The sequence below is a fragment of the Coturnix japonica genome, chromosome 3 (assembly GCF_054131305.1).
Source record: "Coturnix japonica strain WE chromosome 3, WE-NBRP24, whole genome shotgun sequence".
Taxonomy (NCBI): Eukaryota; Metazoa; Chordata; class Aves; order Galliformes; family Phasianidae; genus Coturnix; species Coturnix japonica.
The window spans coordinates 4258559-4283331 of NC_140665.1; the positions used below are offsets into that span (position 1 = coordinate 4258559).

The window sequence follows — 24773 nt, forward strand, 5'->3', positions numbered from 1 at the left end:
CTGGAATATTTTATGTGTACAAATTTATTGTGAAAGTTTTAAGGAAATACAGTGACAGCATTGCCTGCAGTACAGCAGGGAATGACAGTCAATAAATAAAACTAAAGGGCCACGCAATAAATAAATACAAGACTAATATATCATGTTTGTAGCAAGCTGGTCAGTTTTAAATCCTCTACCTACAGCTGAATGCTCCAATAAACAAACCCCACCTGTATGCTTTCCTTTACAGTGCTGGATGAGCCCACTTTACTTTGGGTTGGGATCACCTTCCCCGCTGCACTGTGCAGATTGCCTGTCTCATTTTCCCCCTTGAAATAAACAAAAACCAAAATCCTACTGCAATTTAAATGCGAACAGCAAGACCCACCTTATCCTTTAGGTGACATCTCTGATAAGGCACACTTAGGCTCTACCAAGACCCTCTGCCCCCATCGACATGTGTCGACGTGCACCAACAGCCTCCACTACCTACAGGAGTCATTCCCAGTGACCTGAGACCCAGCCCACCCTCAGGTGCATTGGCTTTGCCCAGTCACCTCCTCTTTAGCCTCAGCCAAATGACAGGCTCTGGGCAGCCCACACTGCGGCCGCGACTCGCCCACTGTTAATCATCTCGACAATATGAGGACCGTGGGCGCAGCCTGGAGCAATGCAGATGTGAGAGCAGATGAATTGGAAAAAAACACAAAAAAAAATACAAAAATAATGGGTTTTCAAACTCATGATGGTGACAGTGTTACTTACAACAAATCTGTCTGCAGTTTTTGGGGCTGCAGATAAAAGCCCTCAGGAAAAAATGTCAGTGGTTTGAGTTTATTTATATGTAAGGTAACCATGAAAAATGTCGGCGTACCACTAATTGTAGGGCATATTTATTCTGCACAAGTTGTTTTCCACATTAGCACAGTTGTTAAAATGCAGTTTAGCCTCAGGAATATTATAACTTTATCTTCTGTAATTATAAATGTGGCTGTTGCTGGGGTACGATATACATTGAAGAAGAAACGTAAGAAATGGGCACTGCAAGGAAGAAAACAAACATAATTAAAAATGCAATGCAGTAATTATATGAAACAGACTTGGGAAGCAGAGACCAAGGATAAGCTAGCAAAAAAAGCTACAGCACGTTAGATCCTGCATTTAGGTTTGTACTCTCTCTCACTTCCCATTTCTCCCATGGTTTTTAGCTCAAACCAACTAACAAAGACCTGTCGGCAAGGCAAACCTTTATGTGCAGCACCATGTCAGTCTGTGTTGTCGGGTCACAGTAGTAAGGGCAATCTTACCACAAGAAGCTAAAGCTCAAAACAGAACCGGAAAGCATTATAGTTACAGTACAATAAATGTTTAATGAGTGATGGCATCAAAGTACCTTTGGATAGGGAAGGGAATATCTTAACCCATTATCTAGTATTATGCAAAATTCCTGGCAGATCATACGTCTGTCTGCATGAAGCAGAGGACCCTAAGGGGTCCCTCACCCTTAGTGAGTTTGGACGGGAGCACAGCCATGCTTTGCTCCTTCCCCACCTCCTGCCTCCAGCCAACTCAGTCTATGGGAACCCAGACCACACTGCTCTGTTGTTGTGCAGCACCTGCAAGCCAGGTTCTTGGTCTGTGTCCCAGCTCCCTGGGCACTGTGCTTACACAACACACACAAAGCAGAGACACACAGCAGAGAAATACTGGGACCAAAAGCCTTTCCCAGGGGAGGGGCCATTTAATGGCGCATGAAAGTGCACGGTACTGTTTCAAGGTTTTCGGGTTTTGTTTGTTTTATTGATTCCTTACTTTTATACCAAACCATGGAACACGCCATCCTGAGTTTAAAATGCAGATAACACCAAATTCCCATTAGCTACTGGGCAGGGGCCAAGCAAAACCTATTTATTGTACACCTCCTATTCACCTATACTTATAGGCAAACAATCCCAGGCCACATGGGCATTATTAGAAACCACTCAGGTAGAAACGAGCCTGAGAAGTTCAGCACAGTCTGGAGGTTTGTCCACCTCCCTGGTCAGAATGTAGTGTCATTTCCCTGCGGCTCCTCCTGTCACACTCTGCCCCATTCCTTACCCACCACACTCTGGTTTCCCATTTTCCCCTCCAAGGACACTTACTGCCCTCTAAAGGCTCCTCAAGCTGCAGTGCCCTTCATCCCACCACAGCACTTCATCCCCTGTCCATCCCTCTTCTCTCTCCCCTAGGTTTTGGCTGTCTTACTGTTCAGATGAACAGTGCAAAGACAACACTTCAAACTCTCACATTTTTCACTCAGAGATATCTAGGGCCAAGCAGAAAGAAGTAAGGAAATGTACTCCAAGACTTCACCTAAAGAATAAGGAGAAGTTTTGTTGGAAGGTTTGGGTCCAATTACCTTTTAGTTTGTTTGTTCCATTTCTAGTTCATGTTTGTGATATTTACATTTTCTCCTGACTCATTTGTACACCTTCAGAGTGAGTCCAGCTGCACAGCGGGCTCCAGCAATGCTGCTGCTGCTCCACAGACACAACCAGAATCACAGAATCACCACGGTTGGAGAAGACCTCTGAGATCATCCAAACATCCACCAGTATTTCCCCACTAAACCACGCTCCTTAGTACAACATCTAAAAGGTTATGAACACCTCCAGGAACAGTGAGTCCAGCACCTCCTTGGGCAGCCCATTCCTGGAGATGGCCGCCAGCAACAGACCAGACCCTCCTGTTGCTCCACGTCATGTCTTCCCAGTATCATCACCTGAACATTCTCTTCCTTGGCCCTCCTGACAGATGTCATCTTAGGGTTGTAAGGCCATCATTGCTGGGGATGCTGCCATCTCCCCGGGTGGTGTCATGCATTGCATCACTGACTTTATCACAGCAAGACTTTACCCTGAATCTTTCTCACTGCAGTTGAAGCTCATTAATTCTTACCATATCTGCAAGAGGTGTGGAGAACTGATTACTCCTCTCCTGTTCGCTGCAGTACTTCATGTATTTGAGGACTGTTGACACAGATGATTCTCGGTACTGAAAGCAGTCCCAGAAGAGGGACTCCCCATTGCTAACACCAGCATACTTTTGGCTATAATGTTCAGCACCTACACTTCTGTTGTAAATATAATTTACAAAATGAACCGAAAACTGAAATGAAACCTCACTGGAAATCACACATCAAGGGAATTTATGTTCCCTTTTTGCTGTCCTTTAAAATACAAACAAGACTATTTTTTGACTAATAAGCAATTAAAATAAAAATAAGGGACGTAGCTTTGCCAGTGCTGAATACCCATCATTTAGGCCCCCAGAAATTATCAGCAATTTAAAAACAACAACAATGATTCCAGTGAAGCACATGAAGCTCTTCATGATTGCTATCAGGGACAGAGCCTGCATTGGGTTTCTACTCAACCACCTACTCACGCATCAGAAAACTGGACATCCTGTCCATCTCCTTTGGGCTAATGGGGGTGGAAAATCCAACACAAACATTTAAAGTAGCACAAAGGAGTTTGGAAATGTCTCCCCTCTTCACAAAAACAAGTCCTGATAGTTTTCAGATCACGGGTTTAACCCACAGCCCTTGCCTTGGGGGAAAGGCAAAAAAACAGCCAGGGGATAGATGGATGGAGAGAAGGGATATGCTTCCACTGCCACTGATGGGGACTGAGGAAATAAGGTCCATCAGTAGAAGACTCTGATTGTCCAGGTGAGATTTATCCAAAAGGTCCTTTTTCCCTGTCTGACAAAGCTCAAGAAAAGGACTCAGTGAACACATAGAAAAATCTTTCCCTTCTTGGTATTCAGCTTTGGAAAACACAAGTTTAGTGGCTCTGATGTTACAGTCCTAATGACTGTATTTAGTCATCACCAATGAACACGTCTGAATGATCTCGTCTGCTTGCTTTTTGAGTCAACTTGTATCACATTTTCCAATGGGGCCAGCATTGCTACCATGAACCATGGTACTGTGGAGGAATAATGTCATGGGAAAAGGCCTATTAACTTCTTTGCTAAGTGCCAACATGCCCATTTTCCTCCAAAACAGCATTCAGTGACCTTTAAACCTCCACTTCCTTTTATTGGCTCAAGTAGTGAGGTGTACTTGTCCTCTTAATGAAGTCAAAAAGATAAGAGACTCTCACAGTTGAAGTGACATGACTCTGGCAGTTGCTGTTAGTGAAAGGCTCTTAAAATATATCCAGCAGTTCCAAACTAAAACCACATTCGATCTTAGCAATCTGTCCTTGGGCTTGCTACAATGGTGAAATTAGTCAGATCAAATATACTTCACTTTTCAACTGATTTGTTTGCTCCAAAGCCAAGCTGGAAAGTTTTCATTTCTGTTTTTGTGTGTGTATATATACATATACATTGCTCATACTTATTTATCAGCATGATAAATAAATTATTTATTAATATTATTGCTGTATTATCACAAAGTAGGATGAAAAAGTGGACGTGAAGAGGTTCAAAAGGTGCTTCTTAGAATAGAATATTTCCCTGCTTTATCAGGAAAAATCCCATGGAAAAGCTGCTTTAGCAAAATAAAGGAACAGTCCTTTAGCTATAAAGGTGTACAAGCCAGGCCAAAATAAGGTCTTGGTTGTGGGGTTATGGAGGCAAGGCTGATGGTTATGGAGGTGAGCCCTGGGCAGTGCAGAGCAGATAGTTTCCATCACCTGCCTTTCATGCTGATCCCTGCTGTTGCCAATCCTCTTGGTCTCTGTAGAAAGTCTGACAACTTGTCACTGTGTGCCCAAGGTGACATGGAAAGGCTGTTGAACTTTGTCCATTTTATCCAAAGCAGTGCCTGGGTTGTAGAGCCGTGATAATCTGAAGGAAGGATCATCCTATACATCTCAACAGGATGGATTTACAAACCCTCCAGTACAGAAGTGAGGCACTTTTAAAGTAGGCTGGAAGTCAATACAGAAGTTGGATCTTTTCCTCAATTGAAATCCAATTGAGTGTCCTTCAGTTGACCATGATGGGCTCTGGAGTTGGGCCCCAGACCAAGGAGACTTGATAGCTTGCTGCATCAAGCAGGAATTAAAACGCCACCTTTACTTGTGCGATGCGTGCACTCTGAAACTGAATAAAGACAAATGAAAAGCTTACAATTTAGCAATTGCCTCCTGCTCAGCAAGTAGCAAAGCTTTTTCCTTCCTTTCCTCTCCCCAGTAATGAATTCTCACTAGAATTTTTTTCACTACAGACAGCAAACGTAATTACACAACAGATCAGAACAGCTTACATAATGCCCTTTATAGAAACCTGCCTTACCTCAGAGGCATATTAGCATTTCTTATGGGTTTAAGGGGTGAGGGATTAATTATGGATTTTCAAAATATGCCTAATTACATATTTACTGGAGGAATAAATAATTCACGTTTCATAACTAGCCGTGAAACAACTCTTTTCTTTTGAAGATTAAGAATCCAAGGCTGGAGGAGTGTTAAAGTTCAAACTCTGAATAAAGGCTCCTGAACCTCCAGAGGTCAGCATTTTTCTCACATGAAAAACACAGCAGAATCCCAGCCCTTCACCTGAGTGACTTGCAGACCCATGGAAATATCTCACTTGGCAATCCCTCAAACAAAATGAGCGCTCCATCAAAAAACCTGATCCGTTCATTTACTTTGGCTCTTTCTCTGGTCGCTTTGGCTAGCATTTCAGGATGCATATAGGAGACTGGAGTGCACAACTTAATCCCAGTCCATTGGCTTTTGCACAGGGCCAAGTTGGACCACCATCATCCTCTTGCTGGGCATGTGGAGGGTGCAGTATGGCCATGAGTGGGATGGCAAGTGGGGGCTGGCTTATATGCTTCTGAATGCTACATGGCACTGGGTCATCAGGAAGCATAAATCAGCCTGCCCCTTGCCTGACCTGCCCTAACATATAGCCCGTGGTTTCCTCTAGTACATTTTATTTTACACAGAGTTAGCAAGAAGAATATCCCTTTGGCATTTAGGGGATGATACAAATTATTACAGAAGAGCAAATAATGCCCCCAGAAAGGAAATAACTGCTTCTGAGCAATCTATAAAGAAAAAATGCTGCCTTCAACAACATCAAGTGCCATATAACTACTCTAACTACTATACTTATAAATGTATGTACAAAAATAACAACAGATACCACAAGAAAGAAGGAAAGTCAGACCCTACATGTCAGTACTACTGGTCTTGATTTGTGCTTTGGTAGACTTTACAGAGGAAGAAAGCATACTGGAGCTAGTTATTACTTCTACAACCATATAAATGACAGTCAAAATTCATCCTCCCCAGTCTTGGCATGTTATGGAAGTTGGAAGAAGGCAGAAGAATCCCTTAGATGCAAAAAAAAAACCAGTGGGGTGTGGCAAGAGAGTGAGCTGGGTGGGACCAGCATTGCTCTCCCCACTGCAGGACAGTCACCTATGGAACACATGGTTCCTGGCCGACTCACACTTCCCTGCTCTGTCATCCAGTTTTGTGAAGATCCTTGAAAGAAAGCCAACAGACCACTTAGAAATAACGGTGTACAAGAAATATTGACTATCATTTATAGCATCAATGGAGTCTACCTATACAAAAATAAACAAGATACCTTTACAGAGGGGAAAAGATGCTGAATTATGGCATACACATATAAAAAGAGCACTGTTCGGTGTGTTCTGGATAGATATATTAGAACAGCAAGTTGCTAATTAGCATTTTAGCTCTTCAGAGGCAGAGCTATGTACATAGAATAACGCAAGTCAAGGCGACCCGATGCTTGGTAAGACTCTGGGTCCTGTTTGGCCTTTTCCCTGTGTGTCACCTTGTGCAAGTGGCTTAATCTTTCCATGCCACATCTCCCTTAAAATGCTTTCCACTATATAAGCTAAAATGATTGTGTACGGGCTAGTTAATCAATTTAATTGGAGTAGGTGGAGAAGTGAAAATCCACTTTCATAATCAAACAGGGAACAGAAATGCTAATTCCATTTCGGAACATTTCAGAGGGTTTACTTTTTCATATGTTTTACACATTTTGCACCAGCTTAAAATTTAGATGCCTGCAGAATAAATGCTTTACCTTACTTTCAGTCCTGCCTTCATATAATAATGCATATTTTAAAACAGGCACAAATATTCTGGAGAAAAAAACTGATAATATTAGCACAATTTACAGAGATGACACCATTGTAAAATGCTGCCTACCAAAATATTCAGTGCTCTTGGACAAAAGCCCGTACATTTCATTAACATGCTATCTTATTTATAGCTATATATCAGCAATATTTACACATAAAAGCACAATGTAAGTTCTAAAATCACTTACAGCAGGTAAAACACCCCACACTGATGATGTCATCAAGTGGGAAACAGCAGTCAGCTCTACAAGGTGGTACAAGAAGGGTAGGAGAGCATTCTGAGACTTAAGTACAAGTAGTGGACACTGTAGGACAGACTTACAACTGTACTGCAAGCCATTTATAAAGTCTTCTCCATATCTTGCCCACACAGTATTAATTACCTGCACCACCTTGTGCTAATTCATTTTCCTTACGCCTTATCCAGAGGAAGATGATGTTCAAAACAAGCAGTGTCCAGATACAGTGCAAAAGAAGCTATGGATACTCTGAAATTGCATTTTCAGGGAAAGAGATGGAGGGGAGAAAAAGAATAACACCTGTAAGTTATGGTTGAAACCCAGCTTCATTCTCTGAGTCATGTAAATAAATATCCAGCCAGCTCAGTCCCCATCCCACAGCAGCTCTAATTATTCATCTATAAACAATGCAGACAAGCCGTCGCTCAGCGCCGTGCTACACCTCGTGGCCACACGATCTGCATTCTACCTAGGTAAATATTAAAATGAACGTAATCCACTATATTTTAAGGGTAAAGTTATCTGCAAAGCCCGGTGATTCATGAGCTCTCCGAATGTACATAAAGTGCTTTAGTGAAAGCATTTCCTAAGGGCCTGATCCAGTCATGCTTCTCAAACCCTCCACAGCTGTCTAGACTGGAACAGAAAGGTCATTCAGCCACTGAAGGCCAATCTATCATTCCCATTAAAAAAGAAAATACCCAAACCGTTCCAAAGGTTCAATTTGTGGATTGGTTTGGGAGATACGGAAAGAACAGCAAAGTTGCCGCTCCCCAAGGGGAAGAGAGCCAGCACGGAGCCCGCACCCTTCCTGGGGCTCCTTCTGAGGCCCCGAGCAGAAAGCCAGAGTGTTCCAGGGGAACTCTAGACACAAAGCACATCCCTTTTCCTTCTTCTCTTTCAAAATGCTCAGCCAGTGCTGCAGGGCAAGAAGCCACTGAGCTCTACCACACCAGGAGCTGCTCTATGCTGCCATTCCTTCTGCTCTGGGAGGTTCATGCTGGCAACACCCAGCATTTTTATCTCATGATAGAAGTCATGGTCAGCTCAGAATGCACTCCCTTAGCTTATAGTTTAAGAATTGAACTTCTCTAGGCTACATGCTGCCCCTTCACTTAATGCAAGCCTTCTGCAGAGAGCTGTGGGCATGCTGGAGCTGCACACTGCCCTCTCCCCCAGCTGTAGGCAGAGATATCAAGGTCAGTACTGGGTTGCAGAAGAAGCTCACCAGCTGGAGAAATGCATGTTGCTGTGTTGCCCCTTCAGCAATTGCACACCAAGATGTAAAATAACCCTACACCTCAGGAACTGCCTGTGTGCTGCAGACTCAGTCAGCCACTTGAGAGTCATTTCGTTTGGGCAACCAAGGCCGAAGGAGCCTCTTCAGGGGACAGATGGGAAAGCCCAAGAAGACACTGCCCGGCTAATGAGAACGGGGCTTTTTTCCACTTCAAGTGCAGGCAGGTCACCCAACTGCTATGGGTCAGCAGCAAAGGAGGACGGACCTTATTGCTCTATGAGCTTGCTCCCTCCCCAGTGCAGGGAGAGCACAAAGAAGGCAGTGCAGGGAATGACAGCGAGGCTTGAAAAATGTATTCCAGCTGCTCTCCTTAAACTGCAATCTACAGCCCAGTGCTCTGCATTCACAAACATTATTAAAGAGGCATTTCTAGGGTCCAGTAGGACATACCACCAGATGCAGATATTGAAAAAAATATTAAAAGAAAAAAAAAAAAAGGAAAATAAGGAAAGGAGACAAAAGAAAAACAAAAAAGAAAAAGGAGAGGTCCTATTGAATCTTACCTTTTCCATTTGGATTTCAACCATCAAACAAATTGTCAACCTTTTCCCTTGTTCATTAACCTTTCATGGTTATTGTACAGCCAGTTTCTGCACTCATGGGGGAATCAGGAGAATCAGATCAGGGCACTCGTATCACTCAGGGCTTAGGCACAATTTGAACCACAGTCCTAAGTGGAGGGAGGGATAGGACAGGAAAGGCAGAAGGCAAGGCTATTTATTATCCCAATCCTGCCTCTTCAGCTGTTTGCATGCTTAATAAAGACTGAATTTAGAAGGAGGGAAACCCCACCTGAGTAACAGTTCTCTTCACAGGTTCTACTGTAATTAAAAAAATAGAGGCAAGGTCATGACGAGCACTATTGAAAATAACATACAGACCTGTAATTATAGCAGGGCCAGCTAAACCAAGGGTTAAAGGTCTCTTAATACTCTGTCAGCATTTCCACTATAACCCCTCAGTTTCAGGGGTTTACAGCTCACACATAAATATTTGCAGCAGGCCAAAAATGGCCTTTTGAGGGGTCAGCGAGAGGAGATAAATTTTATTTACATATTGATAATAAATGGCCCAGCTCCATAGGAGCAGCAGGTCCCACCAGCACTGCTCTATGGGGTGAGGAGGGAGCACGGGTAGGAGTGCATGTGGCGGGTGGGTGGACGAGCTGGGAACACGTTTCACCCAGAGCAAGTGGTTCCAGCTCCACAGAAACCTGCACAGAGGCAACGATCTACAAATAGAGCATATACTGTACAATGGAATCCTTAAATAATAAGGCTGTATTCCTACCATGAATTACACAGATAATCACTCCCACTGTTCAGCCAAGCATGCACATAAGTCTTGGAAAGATGAAAACCTAAGGCCTCGCTAGCATATTGGTTTAACTTAAATCAGTACTTTAATTGATTTATTTAAGCCAGTGCCCAACCTGGTGTGACTCCCCAAATTCTGCTGGAGAGCACTTTATTTCATTTTAGTTCATTTCTTATTTCTTTTTTCTTTTTTCCCCCAAAGCATTCCTTCCTCCCCTTTTTTAATGTTTCTGCATTTACATGACCCTGCGTTGACATCAGTTTAGTTCCTGAAGATTAGAAGAGGTAAAACAGCTGCAACTTTGTTCAGGGCTCCTTCCTTGAGGGAGTAAATGAGGGCAGTAGTTGTGTCCTGGCCAGCTCAGCCACTTGTGACCCCTAATTGCAGCTGCCTACCTGTTAAGTAACATACTCTACTGTTGTCACCTCTGCCAATGCTACTTTCTTTTCTTTAAAACAAAATTCCATAATTCTGGTCCTCAGAAATAAAAGAGCTTCAGAAACCCAAATTAACATCACCCAGAAAGTTTGGGGCAGAAACAAAGAGAGTCCCAGAAGAATGAAAGAAAAAGAACCAACCCCATAGCACAAACTCTTCTATTTTTCTGGCATGATATGTAAGCCATCCATCTGACTTTGAGGAGGTTATCAGATGATTTTCAAACGCCTGCCATTAGCAATCAAAATAAAGCCTGCTTGATTTGCAGCAAGAGCTTCTCCATCACCGCCTGCTTCGACCAGGCTGCCCTTCCCACACGGCCCCGTGTTGCCCCGGCTCCTCAGCCCCGGCTTCACGCTCATTTAGTGGGACGGGTGACAGAAAAGGGAGAGCACTAAATGATCCGGGCTCTTCTGAAATTAATTTACTGGAGCTTTCAGATGAACACAGCGATCCAGAGGTGAAGGAAGCAAAAACTCACCTAACATGATTAACCAGGCGAGCACTTCCAGAAACTACTTTTTTTCCTGTACATAAAGATGTCAGAAAATAATACATTTCTTTTCCTAGCTAACTTCAGCATCTTTTTCAATGTGCTCTTAGAGGGGCTCTTTTTTTTTTTTGCTTTTTTTTAAAAGCAAAATTATATTAAGGATATATAACTTTGTTTTTTTTTTTAAGTTTCTAACAAAATATTTATTGTGCAGGACCCAGAAGATAAAAAAGATGCAACTGTTTTTTCTTGGTTTTGTTTTGAGGTTATTTACTTAGGACTAAGCACCTCATTTTTCTTGTGTACAAAAGGTAATTATGTAGTCAAAAGAATTATGGCCCACATACTTCAAAACATATGAAAAATGTAAAACTTTATTACATGCATTAATTTCTAACAAAGGATGTCTCCGGCATCAGTGTAACTGGTACGAGGCAGATAACTGATGTACGGCGTATTCGTTGATGTTCCTCCCAAATGGGTTTTATAAAGGCAAACAAACAAATAAACAATTTCTTTTCGTTACATCTCCCTATCTCCTATAAATTCCATCAGCCTCATATGGGGAGGAGAGGGTTGTCCATGGAGTTATTTTTTATATTAATCTAAAATATTCTATTGAGCGATCTGCTCGCTGTGCTTTCCTTTATTACCTGTACACCTCCCTGAACAACTCCTGCTTTCCTTCTGCAATGCAGTCCCACCTCCTGCCCAGGCCACTGACCTCTACTGTTGTTCATCTGTCCCCTTCTTCTTCCCCTGCTGAATTTAGATAAGCGTGGCAAGCTCTTTCCCACTAAATCAGATGGGGTGGGAGGTAAAAACTGTACAAGTGAAGTTCACAGCGCCCTTAATTTTAGCTGAGCCACCTTCTAATGGTACATCCGGGCACCATTCCCAAGAGGAAAAGGATGGTCATTGAAAATGCCAGTGAAATCAGTTCTCCTCAAAGCCACTCTGAAGAAACAAAACAAAGTTGAAGTATATAAGATAGATTCAAGGTGGCCTTATTCTCTAGCTTTAAATGAATGAATGAGTGATGTGAGACCTGGCATTTTTATATTAAGACAATGACCTAAGCAAACAGACATGTAATGTTTTTCCCATACCTGTATTTATTTGTTGCTTTCACTTTAAATACAAAATATCTATAGAGATGTAATTTCTTCGTGGTTAGACAAACCTGCTACATCCATCAGCACATGTGACAAAGCACTTAAAAGCTCAGGAAAAAACCTGGCATCCAAAAGATAATACAAAGTAACTACTGGAAGCCCTTATTTCAGCAATGCAGAGCCATCACACTAATTAAACCAAACATCAATTCCTGCACCTTAATTTCAGCACAGGTGACTGCAGTGTTTCACGGGGTCTTGTCAGGATGCTTCTGAGTGAGATTTAGGGGGCACCAGGAGAAGAGAGTCCTCCACTCACATCACAGGTCCTGGCATGGCTGGGCATTGTGTTGCTGAGCCTCCAGACCTGATATAAGTAATGATGACACCATTGTCCATTTGTGTCTTTGTCCCTATTTATATGGAAGTCTTCCAAAGACCGACAAATACTCAAGTTCTGGGTCTGAGAGTGCTCTGAATTTGGTGGATGTTTGAACTTGGCATAAACTCAAAAGTCAATCTTTATTTAAAGTGTAGCATTTTGGGAGCTCAGGACAAAACGGACTATTTCAAATTATACCTGAGCCATGAGGTTCACACAATAACCTTGAAAGCTGCCAGCCTCAGAGCCAGCGAGCAACCCTGCCTTCCCCAGTAGCAAATCTCTATTCTTTTGCACCTTGTTCAGTCCTTTCTCCCTCCTCCCGCTACCCATGAAAAAAGCTTTCAGTGTTTCAGACGTACTCATCACAGGTATCATGAGAAAAGCAGACCAGTGCTAGATCTCAATGGCTTGTTTGTTTTGTGCTGAAATCTATCCACCTCCATTTCAGGTGTCCATCAGCTGAGCCACCATTTGACATGCCCGGCCCCAACAATCACAGGGGCTTGGCGGGTTAAAAATGCTAGGATTTCATTTTATTGCAGGGATATTATTCATTCTTGGGAAGGTTCAAAAGTACATGCGTCAACTTATGTCATCAAGGTCAAACAAAGTGGCATGCAGAATCCTAGCCAGATTGCATCGGTGGAGGGGTCTGGAGGCAGAGCCAAAGAGTAAGGAGACAAAAATAAATGCTTTTTAGGGCATACTCTGGATCATTTCATCCTTCTGCAAGGGGAAGGCAGAAAGTTAAGGATTCCATCTGAGAACATTGCCCCAAACAAATAGAAATTGAGTTGTGCGCATTTCACTAAAGGCTTTCACCACTTCTTGCCCAGCAACATACCTATGGGTAAGACCCTCAAATAACAACACCAATACGTGCCTCCAACATATACCAGCAAGCCCAGAAGTACACACAGACCAGCCCAATAATAGCATTAGACACCATTAACAAGATTTAGCCTTCTTTCTTTTCAGTGGAAAAACTATTGGACATCCTTCAAGCCCAGACTCAGCACTGCTTGACCCTTTCTCTTCTCTGACTACATTAAAAGAACAACTAAATAGTTGCACATAGGGAGAGCGGCCCCTCCTCACTCCAGGTGTCTGTATTTTACTTAGGGCCCCAAGCTTGATTCAGCTCATACAGTTTTTGACAAGCTTCAGCTGGCCCTCGTCACCAGACAGGCAGATCAATTAACAGAGGGATTTTTCTTCCCTAGCTCTCTTCCTGGACCTTTAACCCCTTGTGTGTCCTAACGCTCTAAGAAAGAAGGGCAGAAAGCAAGTGCCAGGAAAAAAAATAAAGAATTTTCATTTAAAGCTTCTTCGTTTTCCTTAAAAAAAAAAAAAAAAAGACGCTTTTGATTTTTAAATTATTATTATTATTTTTATTTTTTGAAATTCCCACTTTCTGCTGTTTTTGAAAACCACTTTGTGCTTTGCTATTGAAATTAATTAAAGGGATGAAGTTTAATGTTTTCTTCAGGATGAAAAAGTTATTTTCCACTTTTTCCTTTTCCTTTCTCTTTTTCCACTGTGCCAGTTCTTCCATATCGGCACGTGGCAAAGATAAATTCTGGCTAATCAAGCCCATAGCCGATGCTCTGGGAGCTTTCTTAAAGAAAAGATATCACAATATGAAAGAGGGGGGTAAGGAAAGATTTTGAGTAAGGAATTGAAAGAGAAAGGGCTGAGAAGAGTGGCAAAAAAGACATGAACTGATAGCGCTGAGAAGGGCGGCAAAAAGATGTTACTGAAAACTACAGATGGAAAAGAAACAGAATGACTTCAAACTGGGAAGAGGAGTAAATGGTTACAAATTGCCCCATGGAAGAGAAACAATGTCAACATTGACAATTTTATTCTGCAATTTAATTATAACTCAATTTGTCTTTTGGTGATAGCGTACCAGAGAGCACGTCAATGGCATGAGAGGCTCCTTCAGCAACAGCAAAACATAATAAATAAATGTAATTGCTAGTGATAATAATTAGACGTTTCCGTGAAAAACAGTTCCCAGAACTACTGGAAACTATCGAGAAAGATAAATGTTATGGCTACTGCAGGGAAATCCATTTAAATGGGTTCATGGTGATAAATAAAATAACACCAATGAGGGGATTCTTGGTTTTTTAAACCATTTCTTAAAAAAATAGCAAAAACAAACAAACAAACAAACAAACCAAAACCCTTCCAACAATTCCTTGGGACAACTCTACACGCTTACTTGTAGACACTGATGGAGTCCCTTGCTGTAGCACCAAAGTAGCACCAAAGCAATAACGACAGCGATAATAAATGATAGATAATTAAGATAACAACCTGTCAATCCCAGAATGCTGCATCAATGATATACAAATCAGAATGGGGAGAAATAAGAGTTGCACCTCCAGAAATAGCCTTCAGCTGGTGAAATACACCTCGACACATCATTTTATCAGGCAGAAAATAGTTTCAGCTCTTCTTGGGTTGAAATGATCATTTCCTGCTGTCTCTTTCTTGGATTGAGGCATATGTGCTTTCTCAGGACAGTGAGGAAAGGAAACAAGAGGATGAGAAATCTAGTGAGGTGAGCAGGACAAATGTGAACTGTCGGGCAGAGTTAAGGGTTCAGCATCTTCTCTGTGGTTTATAGGGCATGGTTTTCTTAGCAAGGAGGGAGGAGGAGGGCAGCTAGTGATTTTTCACTGTGTATGAGGATTCCTTATCAAGGATTGGTAACAGAGCACTTTTTCTTGGGTGGATGGCTACTGTTTAATCTTTTCAGCGCTTGTTAGAAAACACAAAGTCACTGCTGACACGGACTGCGAAGGCGGTAAATAGCAAAGGCAGGGCACTGATGCACAAAGGAAACAATAAGCACGAGAACATGTTAAATGATAACATCAGATGAACAGAGTGAAGGGAATACTTACAGAAGGGAAGGACCCTCTCTCCTGGAAAGAAATGGCTCCAGAAAGAACATGGCAGATGGGTGGATGCTCAGCTGGATGTGCATTAGCTCTGTAGCTGGAAGGGTAACTTCAGTCCTTAGGATATGTAAACAGGGGGATATAGGCTAGAGGCCTGAGGTAATATCATCTATGTCTGTGGCACTGGTGTGACCACTAATGGAATACTGAATCCAGTTCTGGTGCCTGTGTTTCAAGAGGTTGTTGATAAATTAGAAGAGTCATGAGGATGGCTAAAGGACTAGAAAACACTGGGAGGATTAGAAAACAATTGTGAGAGGCTCAAGCAGCTCAGATTGTTTAGCTTAATAGAGAAAGGTTAAGGAGTGACTTGCCCACAATATACAAGAAGCTTCACAGGAAACAGAGGGCTTTTCAGTTTAACAAAGACGTACATAAAACAAGATTTAACATCTGGACATTGAAGTCAGATGAATTCAAGCTAGAAATTAACAGGAAAATTTTTAACCATGAGAGTGCTTGAAATGGGAACAGTTTGCTGAATATTGTGGTGACTTCTGCTTCATGATATATCTTAACATCGGTTTTGGAAGGTCTCCTGAATGGCATTACATATATTACAGACTTTAAGGGAGCGCTGCAACTTTCAAGAGGCAGAAAGGCACATTGCATAATGGTGTCACTTGGTCTTTAGCATCCAACAATTTGTAATCTATGCTCTTTGTCTAAACATACACGGCTATCTGTTGTTTAACAGTGTGCCTGTTATTCAAAAAGCCACTTTTGGTCTGTTCATACTCTTAAATTGTTACCAGGGAATCGAGAACATGACTTTTACATAATACCAATGATACTGAAAACTTTCTAGAAGAGTTATTGCTGCTTATCAGATCAAGCCTGGTTTGACAGTGCTAAAAAGAATTATCCTAATTTTTTAGTCCTACACAGTGCGAGGACAGGACAGTGACTCATTTCAATTTCCCCTTCTATTCAGATTACACCCAATTTTCTCTTTTAAATTGAGTGTAGATCTTGCCAGCAATTAATATTGCTGTCTTCAAATGGTTCCAGAGGGAAGCTCAGCAGGTAAAAAATAACAGGGTGCTTTTGCAAGGAGTCTGTAAATGCACTACCACAAGCTCCCCAAAATGCAGAGCTGCATTATCAGAGCTGATCTCAGATTTGTAGCCCTGCTCACTGTGTAATTCATTAAGAAGTGAGCCTAATGAGCAAAATGAATGCATTCTTCTACCACAGCTTAGATTACATTCCTGAGTAAACGGCTCTTTTTTACTTCTTCCCTGCAACACTGTGCATGCACTGTCAATTACAGCTGATTGGTTTCTTGTTGAATCAACAAGGTTTGGTGGTGGTGCCCCTTTGAAAGTTAAAGATAAGATGAGCATTGCAATGAGCTGATCAATCCTATGGTGCCAAACATTCATCAAATGGGATTTAATGAAAGAGGAGTGTCCTTGCTAACATGCTAAATCCAGTTTGTAATCCCCAGTATAACAAGAAAACAAAGACATTTCCATCCCCTCTTACATCGGGAATAGAGATAGGATGACGGAATGATGTGAACATAAAATAATTGTACACACAGAAGCTCATGCAAAAAGGCTTTGTTTGGAAGTGCTGGAAAACCACTCACCCCGAAACAATGGGGCAAATTAGCATGCATCCAGCCCAAGGGTGCAAGCAGCACACACACATACTCCCAGTGACGGATGCTTAGCTCTTGCTGGGAGGTCACCACTACGAATCTCTCTTGAGAAGGCAGCATGTCAGATTTCAGACACTTTCCCTACAAATGGGCTTTTGCAGCTCAAAGAAGGAGTTGGGGGGGGGGAGCTTTTCGATCCAGATAATAAAGTCCATTTACATGAAAAGATGCCGCTTTCAATGACATGATTAATTTCGGAAATACCTGGCATCTGAATGAAGCAAAGACTTCAAGAGATGACTGATGATGAGAAAAGATAATTAGGCAAATGTCAAGAGTCAGTGTTTTCATTGGTGACTGAGAGGCTGGTCTGGCTAGGTTATCGTATACTCATTCCAGATGGAAATGAAAGGACTTTGTTGGGAGAGCAGGATGATCCCTTCTTGGTTAAAGACAAACTCTCCTTAAGCCACAGATTTTTTCCTAGGTTTTCCTCCATTGCAATCAGCAGGGAAGCTCTCCTGCTTCAGCAAGTACCCTTTCTGAATGACTTTTCAAATGTCACTGGACCAAGCTTGCCCCACTTAAATCTTATCACATTGGAGTCATGATCAATCTATCTTGCATTTTAACACTGAGAGGTTTTGGCTTTTCAAAACAGCTTGAGCTGTCTTCTCTCCAGCTCTCCAGAGCTAGAAGATGGTACAGCCATTTTGCAGAGAGGACAAAAATTAGCTGGCTCCCCACACCTCTCAGTTTCCCACCAAGAGCTCGGCCTGGCACTGAGTGCACTGCCCTCCACAGGACAGAGAACAAACCAAACTCTGGCAGGACAGCCCTGTTGGGATTGACAGATTGCCTCCCCTTCAGAAAAGGGAGCATTCACAGGGCCCTCTCCCTAATCCATCACGGCACTCCAGGTTGTGCTTGTCACTGCTTGCTCCTTTTCCATGCATGCTGCTTTTGATTTGTGGGATACGCAGGGCTTTATGCAGGCGTATTTAATCCTTGGTGGGAAAACCAGCGATGCTGGAGATCTCCCTGGGCTTCCCAACCTGTTTTTAGATGAGCTGACAGCACAGCACGCTTCGTTTCTGTACGACTGTGGTCCTGCTCACTGCCTAAAGAAGCTGCTGGAGAAGGCCTGCTCTGGGAAGGAGAGGACGATGAAACACTGCTCTGCTAAGTCACACCGAATTTGGCCAACCATCCAACACCGAGGCTGCTATTAGTTAATCTTCATGTAATTTGTTAAAGCAGGCTTTATGAAGTACTGGAAATAATCGTCTCCCTCCTCCCTCCTGAATCCCGTGGCCGTGCACGGTTAGGAGTTTAATAACAGACTGTATTGTGCAGTCAGAAATGGTGAAGGTTTTATAGCAGTGCATTAGCCAGAGGTGGATAACCTATCTCTAGAGGCTTGATTGACTGGAAACATATTCTCAGCCTGCTTAAAACTGCTTAGAGTGTGTTGTGGAGGTCCCCCAAAATAAAACGTTCAGTGTATTTAGTGAAACCCTACACCCTAAGTACATGTAAGGGCACTGTAAGATACTAATTAGGTTGTAACATAAAACACCATAAAAAGCAAAGCATGACATACAAAAAATGTTTAAGTTCTGGCCAGCTCTTTCATGTTAGAGAAATACATTAAAAATATATTCATAGCAAATATACCGAGGCTTTGAATAAATCTGTTTCTAATAGCAGCCTATAGCTGGAAGAGATATTGCTCATTATGGAGAAATTTCTACTTACATTTGTCTTCAAATATTAGAAGCTATTCTTATGTACTTTTTATTTATGTGAAATAAAGAATCCAGCTTCCACCAAGACCAGCCAATTATCATTATGATGACCACGGTCAAAACGTGCATGCCCAGCGTTTTTTTACCAGTCTTTTCCCCAGGAGAGGTATGGAAAACAAGAGTACCACAGGAGAGTAATGACTCTGCATGATGGCACACAGAAGTGGAATAATCATAACAATGACAATATGAATAATATTAATTACAGAGGTGAAGTTTAAAAGTACGTCCCAAATACCTTTCACTGAGTCATTCACTGAATGGAAAGTCTTCATGAAAGAACTCACCAACTACAATAATGATGTCTTTTTCTTTCAGCATCTACAAATTCTGATGTTCTCAGTATTTTATTATTTTAAGCACTAGTTGTCAGCCAAAATATTTTCTTCTTGCTGATACACGTTTCTTTTGTTATCTAGTGACAGTCAACTATACCCCGTTGTATTAATTCGAAACACAGCCTCCTTAATAATGCCGGAATTAGTGCAATTTTTAAACATTTAAGAATACAATTATTAGAAATATTAACATAAAACACATGTGCTGTGCTGAAAGAGGCAGACCTCAGAGCTGTCAAGTATAAATCTAAATCTATCAAACAACATTATGCGTACATATGTAGTTGTCTAAGAAGAAAATCCAAGTAGGATAGATCCCAAAGTCTTACACCTCTAATGACACATACATAATTTGCATCATACAAAGAAAAAAAACCACAACAACGTAAAGATTTAAATATGATCATACCACTACTAAGAGATACCTTTAGCCAAAGCCTTCGTGCTGTTGCACATTATTGAAAGAAGTGCTAATTTAATAAATATGTTGCTAGCTGCCTTCAAACTAAACAGCAATCAGATACGTTTGTTGCTGTATGGGCACAAAGTTATAGATCACAAAACCCCTTGCTAGGAAACAAGCTGTGTTTTATCAATGAATATATTCTTCTCGGGATGTTATGGCTTTGCTTTAATGTGGATGGTCACTTTCCCTCCTTTGTTTGGAAAAGGTAGAGTTTATATTTCTTCCTGGATTTAGCATTTCCCTTGAAGGCTTTTGTGATTAACAATATAATAATTTTATTGAGTTATTTCAGACACAAACGACTGAGCCCGAAGGGTATTCCAGATTTACAAGATTTTGCTAATAACTAGGCTCCCCTTTGTATTAGAACTGCTAATTAGTGCTTTTAAACAGCCCAACATTTAATTCTTTGAAGGCACCATATCAAGGGCTGATATAAAACTGTTTATGTAGGATATATAAAATAAGAAGGTGTTAAACCCAACACAAATTGAGTGGCAGGGGGTTCCCTAAAGTGCTAATTTTATGTTTGTTTTCATCTCATTTAAAGTTAAGATGTCTGCATTACAACAGTGAAGTGTAACATGCTTTACATACAGATTAAGCAAAATGTGTCAATTTATGAGCCTTATTTGCCTGGAGATGTAGTCACTAGTAGTTTCATCAGTGCTTTTATGCATGCATATATATGTGCACGTGTTTTTGTATGCGGGTACACAAAAATGTGTGTGTGTGTATACACGGCTCTGTGAGTACCCGCACACAGAGGAACTCATTTTTAGATCCTTATTAGTGAGCCTCTGCATGGCCCCTTTACTTCAGTGATTATGGGAAACTTATAACTAATTAATTACGTGAGATTGCTCATTTAAATTTTTTAAATATTTCATTTCATTTAAACACACTGTGACATTTTAAGGCCACATTTTCTTTAATTGGTATCGCTAAACACAACTGATTTATACACACTGAGGATATCAGATGGCTGTAATAGAGAAATAAATGACTTGTCAGCTGCATTCTATTCTCCTTCTCTCCAAGTTATTCTTCAGAACACCCCAGAAATTCATTAAAAATGAGGCAATTTTAACCCAAAAGTGCTGGTTTCTTCCTATTAATTAACTTTTTTTGGTCAAAGCCATTGCTCATACAAATTTAATTCTGAACTCCATGTTTAACAAGGTTTTTAACAAAAATCACCTTATCGAGTGAATTTCTGGCTATCTTCAAGAATTGGGAATCATACAAGAGTCTTAGCTGTCCATCTTCAGCTGCCCTCGCTTTGTGTCAGCAGAGCACTATCACCGTGCTCCCCTCTCAGCACCCACTTTCAGAGGTGTGATAACTGTTTTCTGATACATCTCCATATACACCCCTAAGATAATGCAATACCCTGCAGGCACTAGAGACCAGATCTCAGTTGTGGAATAGCTCCATGCAGAATTCTACCCAAACTAATTCGACTTAGTGTGCAATTAATTGGTTTTCAGGCTTTGAGCTGCAGTACAGGTGTAGTCATTTCAGGGTTCACATGCATAACTGATGATAATTTATTTATGCAACCCAGTGGCCGTGCACAATAATGTTTTAGGAATAATTTACGTAGTTCCAAAATTGTTCGATGGAAACATTAAGATGTCATGGAAAATGTCAATAAGGTAAAGCTGCAAGAGGTGGTGGTGGTGGGAATGAAAAACTATTTACTACGCAATAAAACAAATATATATAAATTTTACCTTCTAGTGCTATTCTTACTGTAAAGAAATGGAAGTTAAAATATCCACCCTTTGCATTGCATAGTAAACTTTTTTGAGAGTTCTCATCTTAAAGTGCACTCTGTTCTGCCTTTTCCCTTTTAATAGACAAGGATTAGACTCCAAGATCTGGCTGCACTGGCTAACATACAAACACACGGTAAAAATAGACTTTCCTCATAGATATCAGTCTGAGTAGACTGCCTGTGCATACAAAGATGCTAATGTAAGAAGAATATGAGCAATAGCATCTTTGTGAGATGGTTAGTTCAGGAACAGTGCTTCACCACTATGTTATGCTTACTTAGGCAAGCGTTTTTCTCCTTTGCAGGATGAATCACTTACTTTGCAACCAATGGTACATTGAGCTCAAATGTTTCAGTCTGTTTATTTTATATGTATGCATTAAAGCAGTGGGTGGAAATGAATTGGCAAAACTCAAGATTTTCTTAGCATGATCTTGAGTAAAATCCAGTGTGGCTTTTTAAAACTTTGTTTCAAAAGGGCTGTATAATCTTTACCTCATTCCCAAAGCATACGATCAGTTGGCATTCTCAAGGCAGCAATAGTAATGCTGTCCCCATAGCTTCAGGAACAAGCATAAGCCTTTGCAATCAATTTATGCATCTCATCACGCACTGGAGTATCTAGAAAGATGTGTATTGTTTGATACAATTTGGAATTTGAGGTGAAACTCCATACATAGGACTTTATAGCTGCTTCTGTATCAGAACCTAAACCACATTAATATGCCATTTTCGTGGTCTTTGTTTCTCTGTTCCTAACTCAGCTTCCCTAGGAGAGCCTCTGGGAGCAAGAGAAATTGGAAGGTTGCCCTGACTCTCATTCTGCCCTGACACATGTGTTGGTATGCTTCAGAGCAGCCTAGAGGCAGCCTCAACAAATAACATCTGGCACTTTGCCTAAACAACTTGCATTTATCCTACTGAACTTCAGGCGCACACACTGAGGCATCTTTGGTGGGAGCCCATCACTTTGTTTCCTCTCCAGGCGACAAAGACAGCCATATCCAAAATGGGCATCCCCAGGGCACAATGGATTTGGTTTTCTTTATAAATTAATCTCATAAAAGAAAAGCAGTCGTGATGTGAACTCCAGATGAAGCAGAAATGGGAAAGGAGCTCTGTTATTTCTCCTTTTTGTAACTCTGGAAGTCTGGCCATCAGCTTCCTTACAATCGATGCATGGATAATGCCAGCTTTTACCCCACAGCAACATAGAGTTATCCATAGCTGAACACTTGAAAAAGTCAGAAAGTCATCTGTATGGTCATTTACTTTACCAAGAGACATACAAACTTCCTTGCTTCTGTGTGAACTTACTGTTCTGAAGAGTTGCTTCATAGGACTGCATGACAGTCCAACTCCTAATAAATCCCACTTGACTGAAATGAATTAGATCTGGGAATATGTGTTCCAGATTATTAACCAGCACCTTTGCAAGTAACTTACCATCCACATTTATTATAGATATTGGGTGATAATTTGTGCAGTGTTCTGGATCTCTCCCTGGTCTAAGAATTATAATAATTAGTGCTCAGAGAGAGGATGTCATTCATGTGTTTCTCGGGGTGCAGAGAAGAGCATATCATTACACTCCTTTTAGATTTGAGATGGATAACTCCAAGACTATTCCTATCTCTTAACCTTGGCCAGCCAGGAGACCACTTGGTCATGTGGATTGAGGTTCAAAGTGAGGGTTGGGATGGTTCAGAGGGCTGTAAAATGGGAGATCACTCCAGGAAGGATCAGTGAGGAGGCTGATACAAGCACTGGTGCCACGAAGTGACCACTCTGAAAAGCCTTTTAAGACTTAAAAAATGCAGAAGGTAGAAGATAAATTACCATCTGCATTTGGATATATCAGAAAGTGGGGCTTTGAATTGTAGGAGATAATTTAAGAGAGAATAAAATTGTAAACTCCCACAGGAATGTAAGTACTAAATTCACTACTATTAGTGGACTTTCACTTCCCAAAGTCCTCAGAATTACATCTGCACCGGTCCTAAGCAATCCATCTGCCAGAATTTCCCAAATTGAAAGCTTTACTGATACCCCACGTTGCAGAGATTCAGGAGATGTTTAGCCATGTCCTCCATATGAGTTACACTGACACTGCAATGCTGTCTGAAAATCTCTAGCTCCTAGATTCCTCTGATTGAGCACAACGCCTCCACATCACTTTAGCAGAAGAGAAAGTAGTCTATGTTGCCACATCTTTACTTCTGTCTACACTCAGGCAGACACAGAAAGGACTGTGATAACAGTACCAGAAAGTCAGCTTGTTTCACTGATCTATAAACTTGGCCTATTCTGTAGCGAGCCATTTCACCATGCAGTAATTTCCATGGTGCTATTTTGGGGGATGAAAAAAAACCCAACTTTCTCCTTCAGCAACGTATTCCTGCTTGACTTTCATCAAAGACTTAAACAGCCAAGGGCTTTTAGCATCTCATTTCACTTACACACACAGGCCATTATAACCTGCATAAACAAGGATGACAAGTTGAGATTAATGAAGGTCCCAAAGTGACAGAACAATTTAATTGTCAGAAATCATAGGAGGTGAACTTTGCCAGTGTATTTATATAAGACTGCCATAGTCAAAATCTTCCTTAATTGATTATGACCAATAATTAATAACACTGGAAGCAGTTTTCTGGTATACAAACAAGAAATGACCCAAAACAGTTAATAGCAGCATTAAGATGCGGAATATAAGAATATTAGATTGATTAAATAAATGACCAGTAACACTCCGCAAATAACAGTCATGTTTACACTTTAAAGCAGAGCAGAGGAAAACTGCATCACTGAAAAAGTCGAATGAAGTGTTCTGGTTATAAAAAGAAGAACGTGCAACAATCCAGCAGAGATCCCTGCAATGATAGCAGTACAGCAGAGGCAAGCATCTGAATGTGCAGGGCAATACTATTCCTCCCCCTATCACAGTTAGATTACTACAAGAAAGATTAAAGATCATTTTTTGAAAGAATCTTACAAATATTACGTATGTTTGGTCAGAAGGAGTAAAAGCAGTGCTGTGTAAACACGTATACTCACACGAATTTCTGATACTAATTGAGAGGGGCGGCCAAGCCACGCAAACCCTCTTTTCTAACTTTCAGAAGAGTCATCGGGTAATTCAAAGCTTAAGATACAACCCACAGACCTTTGTATTTTTGAATTCCACAAGCTCATTCAGTTGATGCCTAAACATACGATTGCCTTTAGAGATCAGTGCCTCAATTGAAAGCATGCTCAACCCGTTCCCTTGCCTTTCTCTGATCATATCTCCTTATTTTTCACTTCCATATATCCTGTCTTAAGTCCCATTTATATCTTCTAGCCAGGCTTCTCCAATGATCCCAAGCAAATCGTCAAGCTAATTTGAATGATAACTCCTAG

The 24773-nt window shown here is 41.2% G+C and overlaps 1 protein-coding gene across 3 annotated transcripts in view; it reads right to left on the minus strand.

Annotated features, from left to right (window-relative positions):
- Positions 1–8: 8 nt before the first annotated feature.
- LOC146761228 (uncharacterized) overlaps positions 9–24773 on the minus strand; it is a 415444-nt gene continuing 390679 nt past the window's right edge. For all 3 annotated transcript variants that reach the window (XR_014943761.1, XR_014943763.1, XR_014943762.1), the window contains one exon: positions 9–5082. The gene's annotated coding sequence lies outside the window, so the exon portion shown is untranslated. The remainder of the gene's footprint in view (positions 5083–24773) is intronic.